Source organism: Rhineura floridana, chromosome 16, assembly GCF_030035675.1.
Source record: "Rhineura floridana isolate rRhiFlo1 chromosome 16, rRhiFlo1.hap2, whole genome shotgun sequence".
Classification (NCBI taxonomy): domain Eukaryota; kingdom Metazoa; phylum Chordata; class Lepidosauria; order Squamata; family Rhineuridae; genus Rhineura; species Rhineura floridana.
The window spans coordinates 32,520,620-32,530,110 of NC_084495.1; positions in this window are offsets into that span (position 1 = coordinate 32,520,620).

Below are 9,491 nucleotides of genomic sequence, written 5' to 3' on the forward strand. Positions count from 1 at the left end.
AGGTTTGACATTCTGAGCCCACACAAGGTCAAGAGAGCATAGGTGTAAGAGCATGGAAAGAGCCTTTCTGGATCAAAGTGAAGCCTATGCAGGCATTCTTCTCCTTGCATAATTATAGTTGCATGTGGGGAAAGCAGGGATGTGATATGTATCGCTGTCCCTTAGCTCATCACCCAGTCTCACTGCCCTCTGCAAGTTGGCAAGGAACTGCAGTTGTGGAGGCTGCTGTAGTCGTAGAACCCTTAAATACAATTTAGGAACCCAGTTGTGCTTTGGAGTTTCACTCTAGGCTTTGCTGGCCATGCAGTTGACCTGCAGAAATCCAACTCAGAGCAGACCCATTGAAATAAATGAACATGCCTAACCTAATTTCATTTATTTCAACAGGTGTACACTGACTCAGTTGGATGCAACCCATCATGTATTTGGTGGCTGTGAATTCAATGGCCATTGGCCATGCTGGTGGGTACTGATGGGAATTATAGGTTGGCAGCATCTGGAGAGTCACAGGTTAGCTCTCGGTGCAGTAGAAAAAATGTAAAGAGAAGGATCAGTGGTATGGCTCAGTAGAAATGAACCTCATATGACCTTGCCACCTGTTGAGACAAATGACAACATAAGAAGAGACTGCTGGTTTTTCAGCCCACTCATCCTTCCTCTGAATGGGCCAGTCAGCCTGCAGGTGAGTTCTCCATCCCTCTCTTTGGCAGCAAGTCCCAAGTCCTCTTGCTTGCTAAAGGGTGGGGAGGCAAACACACCTCTGCCAAAGTGCAGGAACAATATTCTCACATTTCTAAACTGATATTCCCCCAACCCTTTAAGTTGAGAAAGGATTAGATAACAAAGAAACAAGTGATTTACGTATGACACTCCATAGCTTTCATAGAGTAGAGGAAGTAAAGAAAAAATAACAGCATTTTTCGCACCAGAAACTGCCCAAGCGTGTCAGAAGGATGTTTGTGTCTCATAGAATGTGCTTACAAGAGTAAACCTTCAATTTTGTCTGTGCATGTACAAAAGAATTCTTCTTAACAAACCACGTCGACAAACAGCCAAAGCCTGTTAAGGAGCCGGGGGGTGGGGGGAAGAGAAAAGAAAGTCAGACGCTTGCAAAACAGGAAGCCTCTGTTCCAACAAAATGTCAGGACATCTTGCAAAAGCAAAAGTAAAAATATGAGCTTGCCTGTATTACTGTGTTCTTTTGCATTGTGGCCATACTTGCAATGATAAATCTTTGACTGAATCACACACACACACACACACACTTTCACTGCCCTATTTGCAGAAGAAGAAATTTGGAAAATGTGTCAGTTGCTTTTTTTTCAGGAGGAAGTGAAGGTGTGTGTGTGTGTGTGCGCGTGCACGAGTGTGAAATGAGGCCTTACCAGTGGGAGCACTCCACAGAGCAACTGCTGACCACTATATTTTTCTCTCTCCAAAATTCACCTCAGAATGATGTCAGGTGAAAGGATGGGTGAATTTGGTCATTTCAGTTTCTCTCTCTTCCTCATTCTTCAAATCTCAAACTCAATTCTCCACATTTCCACACCAATTTGCAATTTTATTTTATATTTCAAAATATTTTATATTTCAAAAGTCCTCATGCAACTTTCATGAGCATTTTAATGCAAATTTCTCATAACGTACACATTTTTGTATGCAATTTTCTTTAATAGACTCTTTTTTGCAAAGCAATTTCCCCATACGTAATGATTTCCCCCCCAGTTTATTCTCACTAATGATATGCTGGAGAAATGAAGCGTGTGCATTGCAAAATTTGGAGACGTGAACCTTGAAGGATGTCTGCATTTCAGTTCCCGTATTGTTTCGGAAAGTGTTGATTAGGCAGGTCCACCTTTAAATGCTAAGTGGGTCAAATGTCTCCCATCTCTAGTGATGTGATGATGCCATGTGGCTCCCAGGAGAAAAATGCTGGGGGAAAGCCTGTTCAGAAGTGTCAGCAAAACATGTGGAGGTAGCAAAATGAAGTGGGCCTGGGGGAGAGATTTCACCTTCCTTTTCGTTCCTCTCCATTTGAGCCAACACTTATCTGTGAAGCCTTACCTGGAAAATAGGTTGCCTAAATAGTATATCGGTTTGCAGTGAAACAACTACATTGTGCCTGCGAAACGAAAACAAGCAAGCAAGCAAGCAAACAAAGGAATATTTCTTGTGGGATGGTGGGTGGAATCCAAAGGGCTGGTTTGGGCATACCCAGCAGGATTATTAATATTATTATTTTCCTGTGTTATGCTGGAATATAGCCCCAAATAAAATCAATCTTTGACTAGTAATGTCGAATAAAGCAGGGGTTTCCAAAGTGTAGTCCATGAACCACCAGTGGTCTGTGAGCTTAATTCAGGTGGCCCACAGCATGTCTGTGGATTTGTGGTTGAAGACGGGAGATAGCACATCCATTGCATTTAATATTCCTATTTAATTTTAATTGTAGTTTAAATGCTTCTCTTATGTCTTATATTGTACATTATTGTATTACAATTTGAATTCTATAGGATACAATAAAATAGGATACATAATAAAGAAAAGAAGTAATAAAATACAATGACAAATCATACAGTTTCTAGGTGAGTGTATTACAATGGCTCCAACAGGCAGAAAAATCATTAAGTGGTCCATCGAGAGCCTCAGCAATTTTCAAGCAGTCTGTGAGGAAATAAAGGTTGGGCACCACTTGAATAAGGCAATCCTTGAATGCTCCAACCATGATATTATACACTGATGCCACTGGACTGAACCGCCCAATGCTTTCCAGCCCAATGCTTGGAGATGGGGGAGGAATTCATCTGATTCACATTTCAGTGAGAACTTGCCTAATTTGCACCTCCTGAAGCAATATGTGAACCACAGCATAGTGATGCTTCAAAACTTACCCTTTTCCAAATCTTGTGATGTTGTACTCCAAACAAAAATATTCACATAAAGATGTACAGAGCTTGGAAAAATTACTTTTTTGAACTACAACTCCCATCAGCCCCAGCCAGCATGGCCACTGGATTGGGCTGATGGGCGTTGTAGTTCAAAAAAGGAACTTTTCCAAGCTCTGAAGATGTGGATGTTAGAAGAAACTGCCCCCCCACAAATGTGAATTTATTAGTGAATGGAACAGGCACTATGCTAGCCAAAATGTGTACAGATGCCTATTAAGAGAAATTAGCATGAAAATACTGACAATTTCCTGTGAGTTTCCTTTTTCTAAGAAAAGGAAAACTGACATGGAAGAGAGGTGACCCACATAAATGAGAACCTAGGAGAGGCCAAAACTGACACATTTATCCATCCCTACCACAACAGCAGCAGCAGCGGCAGTAGTAGCCCTGGGAACAGCAGCCGAACAAGCCTGAGGATGTGGAGATGGAAACAAGCCTACCTGGAGACATTTGCCTTGCCCACAGCTGCCGCCTCCAGAGCCCAGCCTGAAGCCCTGTTGCCTCAATCTGCAAAGCCTCCCTGCTCCTGCTCCAGCATTCCTCGCTGCTGCCCGGGCACAGGTCCTCCTGCTTAACAACAACAGCCATCACAGCGTCCACCTTCTCCTTCAGGCAAGGCCCAGTCTCCCGAGCCCGTGCTGCCGCTGCCACTGCCCAACATGAACCACCAGCAGCAGTGACAGCGGCAGAAGAAGCCTGGGGAGTGGCAGATGAGGGAGCCCGATGGAAGCAAGCCTATCTGGACATTGGGGGAAAACACTGCTACCGAGGAATCTGTTACAGCCTTCTCACTCTTGTGAGTGGGGCGGAGAACCCAATCCACATGCAGGGCACAGGGAGCAGGCAATCCTGTGGGCATCCCTGCCCCCTCCAGTTGTTAACATGTTTCCCATAGGAACATTAGAAGAGCCCTGCTGGATCAGGCCAAAGGCCAGAATCTGCTTTCCAACTAGTGGCTAACCCGATGCCTCCAATGCAAGCAAGATTTGGGCACAACAGTCCTCTCCCACTTATGATTCCTAGCAGCAGCTCAGCCCGAGCTGTTGTGGCCACCGCCCAACATGAACCACCAGCAACAGTGGCAGCAGAGGCTGAGCGAGCCCAAGGACGTGGCGATGGACGGAGGCCTATCTGGACACCGGGGGAAGACGCTGCTAGCAAGGAATCTGTTATAGCCTTCTTTGAAGGCTATGGACTGTTATACCATGATGGACTTTACTACATGTTTGTTTCTCTCTCTCTCTCTCTCTCTCTCTCTCTCTTTCTCTCTCCTTTGCAGACTAGATTGATTTGAGATTTGTTTGGTGATATTTTGTGGTGTTATTTATTGATACTGTTGTAGTTTTTAGTGTTATTATTATGTTCTGAATTGTTCTTATTACATTGTTTTCTTCTTGCTATGGAAGCCGCTTTGAGGTCACCTGGTGATAAAAATGAAAAATGGAAATGGACTGCCTTCAAGTCGATCCCAACTTATGGTGACCCTATGAATAGGGTTTTCATGGTAAGCGGTATTCAGAGGGGGTTCACCATTGCCTTCCTCTGAGGCTGAGAGGCAGTGACTGGACCAAGGTCACCCAGGGAGCTTTATGGCTGTGTGGGGATTCGAACCCTGGTCTCCCAGGGTGTAGTCCAACACCTTAACCACTATGCCACACTGGCTCTTGGTGATGGAAAGCGGCATACAAATATACTAAATAATAAATAAATAATCCCTATCAGTGCTTTTTCTTACTGGGGAAGGGCCGCTGCATGGTGGCTGAGCATCTGCTTTGCATGCTGAGGGTCCCAGCTTCAATCCCCAGCATCTAGGGCTGGGAATGTTCCCAGTCTGGAACCATGGAGTGTTGCTACCAGTCAGGGTAGATAGAACTGAGCCAGATGGGCCAGTGGTCTGACTCAGTATAAGGCAGCCTCCTATGATCCCAACTGCTGCCAACATTTCCCCAAGTGCATTCTCTGAGATTCTTTTAACTGCGCGGCTGGAACCAAATCCAAGATCGTCTTTGTGTAATGCATGTGTTCTACCAGTTGAATTATGGGTCCTCCCCATTGCAGAGAAAATGAAGTCTGTTTTTGAGTAGCAGGGCTGCCAATATAAATAATGTTACGAGAGAAGTTTGTGGTCAAACATAGAAAGCATGGCAGAATACTCAGTATAACAATATTCAATTTTTTAAAAAATAATTTGCAAACCACATTTGTGTATTGTTGTTTTTCCAACCTCTCCACACAACTTAGAAGAGGGTACTTATTTCCCTTGCCAGGAATAATACTTGTTGCTTAATTGTTAACTTCTACAGGCCAGTTGCAGAAGATTTATTTATCAGCAATTCTGCAGCAAAATGATGAATCATTTTAAAGAATTCATTTTATTTTTAGCCGTGTGACTAATAAGGTGACTTGACAGTAGCAATTTGATTTAATACACCGAAGTGGAAAAGACTGTTAACATTAATTTTCTATCTCTCCCTCCCCCTCCCCCATTTATAAAAGACAGTAATGATTATTTTAGAATGCAGAGTGATCCTTAGTTGAGTGTTTGAAAGCTGACTTTCAATTAGATCTCATGGAGTCAAAACACTGCAGTTTGGTTCCTGAAACTCATGCAGTATTGGAAATATTTTAAAAAGACAGAAGACGAAAGGTCTGGTCTTTCAACAGGCTGTTCTCTGGCAAAGGCCTTTTCTGAATCAATGTTTTATTTTGTCTCTGATAGACAAGACAAATGCACATAGCTTGAGCATTTAGTCCATGTCAGACTTGCAAACAAGTTTCTGAACACTAGGGATGGAAGTCAGTTCCATTTTTCCAATCTGAAATTCAGTTCTCCACATTTCTGCAGCAATTTGCTTTTAAAAAAAAAAAATCCTCATGAAAATCTTCAGCATTTTAATGCAAATTTATCTTAATAAACATTTTTTTCATGGGGAGTTCTAACATACACGTTTTTACAAGCCATTTCTCATAATATAATGTGCATGTTGTTTTCACTCATATATTTATTTTTATGCACACTTTCCCTTCACAAAATTCAAATAAGTGCAAATTTAAGATTATGATTACTGAGCACACACAAATCACCCAATACATTCCACTCATACTAAGGCTACTTTTACATTGCACTTTATTACTTTATTCTGATGATTTCTTACCTGGTAATTTAAGCATTATTTTTGATCTTTCACATGATGTACAAGCTAGTTCCAAAAATCTTGTGGAATATAGTGCAAATTTAGTGCCAATTTTTATGATAAGTAATACCAGAAATAATCCATTTGCAAGCTTGGGAACCCAGAAGATCACAGGAGTTTCTCACGAGCTGATGCCGCTCACATGACAGGCAACCCAGTATGCAGTGCATTTCTGCCCTTTAGGTGTGTGGGGGTTTTTTGTGCCTGATGAAAATTGTGCCGGTATTCTGGCATAGCTGCGGGTAGCAGCAGAAGGGTTGCATGGTGACGGGATGAGATCGTAGACCTTCTACACAGTGGAGAACTAGAGTGCACACGTGTATAATTGGTGAGGGATGAAAAGAAGATGTTCACTGCAGCCATGCAAAATATAGTTGCATGAAATGCCAGTATATCGGCTGAAAAAGCAACTGTTCCTTAATGCAACAGGTACTGCAGTGTGAAAGGAATTTTAGAAATTGGGACAGAAGAGCTACCATTTTAATCCATTAAACAAACACAATAAGCCCCATGTCTGAAAGCACCCTAACCATTTTTGTTAGCAATAACAGCAATTGCAGCAGTACAGTAGTGGCTATAGTAGCAGTCAGTCTCAGCAACAATATTAGTAGTAATAATAACGGCAGCGGCGGCAGCAGCAACAACAACATTTTATTGCAGGCAACCAACCATTAAAAAGTACACAACTGGATAAAGGCATAATCATAAAATCAAAAGAGTGAAGTTAAGGATTTAAGAGCTAACGATCATTGAATGTCTAAGAGATATTACTACATTCACCAGTACTGCAACCTGTTCAGTAATAAATTTATTGGAATGATGGTTTTATTTATTTTCCCCAGCAATTATGATCTTCAAATTTAAACAGCAGCATCACTTTTCAGATGGGTAAAATAAAACACAGAGGCCCCATCTGTACTGTACATTGAAAGCAGTGTCATACCACATTAAGCAGCCATGGCTTCCCCCAAAGAATCCCTGGAACTGTAGTTTGTTAAGGGTTTTGAGAGTTGTTATGAGACCCCTGTTTCTCTCACAGAGTGGCAGTTCCCAGAGTTCCCTAGGAAGAGGGATTGATTGTTAAATCACTCCAGAAATTGTAGCTCTGTGAGGGGAATAGTGGCCTCCTAACAAGTCTCAGCACCCATGATAAACTACAGCTCCCAGGATCCTTTGGGGGAAGCCATAACTGCCAATGGCAACCATTTTGTGCTGACACAGCACTTTTTATCCAGATATACGTCACAACATGAGGTGTATCTGGTCTGTCACTATTAACTTTCAGGACGAATTTGAAATCATTCTTGTGTAGCCAAGCATATGATGACTGATGGAGACTGTTCCTGGCAACCCAGAGATTACTGGCTAGACTAGAAGAATGTTTTTAACCGTAATTGTATTTTGGAAGTGTTTTTAGAATGCTTTTCTTTTTGTAGTTAAACTGTTTTGTTGATGTGTTTGCCACCCTGGGCTTCAGGAGGAAGGGTGGGATGTAAATTCAATTGATGACGATGATGATGATACTAAAGCAGTACACAATAAAGTGATTTTTTAAAAAAAGATGAAATACAAACTCAGTAACGTAAAGCAATAAAACTATTTCTACAGTTGTACAATCCTTATTCCATAGAATGACTGACTCGCACTTCAGAGAAAACCGTCTTAGACTAAAATATATATTGAATAGGAATATTATGATAATAGGAGCCTGTCTAATTTCAGCTCGTAACTGGTTCCAGAGGGCTGGAGTGGCAACACTTAAAGCCCAGTCTCTAGTGCACACAAAGCACACCTCTGGAGCATGTGGTACTCTGAGCAGTGTCCCATGTGAGGAGCAAAGTTGCAGGGCAGGTATATATGAAGTAAAAAAAAAATAGAACGGAACCACCAAACATCATACAATTAACCATTAACCAAGCACCCTTTTCAAAAGGCAGGTCTTCACCAGCTTCCACAAGTAGTATAGTGATCTGACTTATAGACTTCACTCGACAAAGCATTTCATAGGATAAGTGCCCCAGCAGAGAAGGACCTTCCCCTAATTGGCACCAGTCTCGCCTCCCGAGGTCAAGGGATTTGGAGCAATATCCCAGATGATGATTCCATCAACCCCAAAGAGGTCCTGCCCCTCTTCCTGATGGGGCAATGGACTCTGAAAGCCTTTGTGAAGAGGGAGGGACCAATTCAGCTGGTGAAAGTAGCAGCGATCATTTCTCTGTGGCTAAGAGGAGAAAATAAACAATGTCATTGTTTTAATTTTGGAAAGTTGAACTCTGCTATAATCAAATTCATGGAAGATAAGGCTACCAGTGGCCACTAGCCATGATAACTATGCTCTGCCTCCATAGTTGGAGCTGGTATGCATCCAAATAACAGTTGCTGGAAACTGCAGGAAGGCAGGGTTCTCTGGCACTCAGGTCCTGCATGAGGGCTTCCCGTGGGCAACTGGTTGGCCACTGTGAGAACAGGATGCTGGACTAGATAGGTCATCGGCCTGATCCAGCAGGCTTTTCTTAAGCTCGTATGTTCTGATAATCAATTGTTCAGAAGGAGCGTCTATTGGCTCAGAGGCTTGAAGGAATGCTAGCTTCGTGCCACAAATACTCTATTTTTGGAAAGGATCTGCATCCTTTGGAGATCACTACCTCCAAACCACACACTATGTAATAAAACTTCAGCAACATCTGATTATGTTAGCATTGATCTCAGTGAGGTGACACAAATGCTATTAGGTCTACGTGAGGTCGCTATATTCATTTATTTACAGCGCTGGAGATGTAATTATCAGTGGGACGGACCAACCGTCTGTCGAACGATAAATCTTCTCCATTGCATACTCTCCAAGAAGTGACAGTATATTGCTCCCATCTGCCATATGACCAGACTAATCTCCCTGCAGCTCAGCACTTCCATTAAAACAATCATTTGCAAGGAAGACTGACACATTTGTATCTGCCTCTTGCCTTATTGGTAACATGCAGAGGCCATAATTTTTATGAGTAATGATCCATGTGTTACAATAAACACTGTCCCTGTGACAAACAATATTATCCTATATGTTCCATGTAGTTGAAGTACATTGACACATCATTACATTATGGCTGAGTTTAGCAGATGGGAGCAGTTGGCCCTTTGGGTATGTGAGTTCTTATGCAAACACACTGGTTGCCTAGCAACAGCCAAAGTCTGGAAACATGAATGTGCAACCAACAAGCTGAGAAGATATGACAGTCCAATGGATGGGTCTGTTAGCTTTTTGCTAACAGCCAACTAGGCAGAATTCAAGGCTCTGGGCAGATTTTTGCTGTTGATGGAAGAGGATCTTGCTCAAGTCCTCTCCTCTGAAATT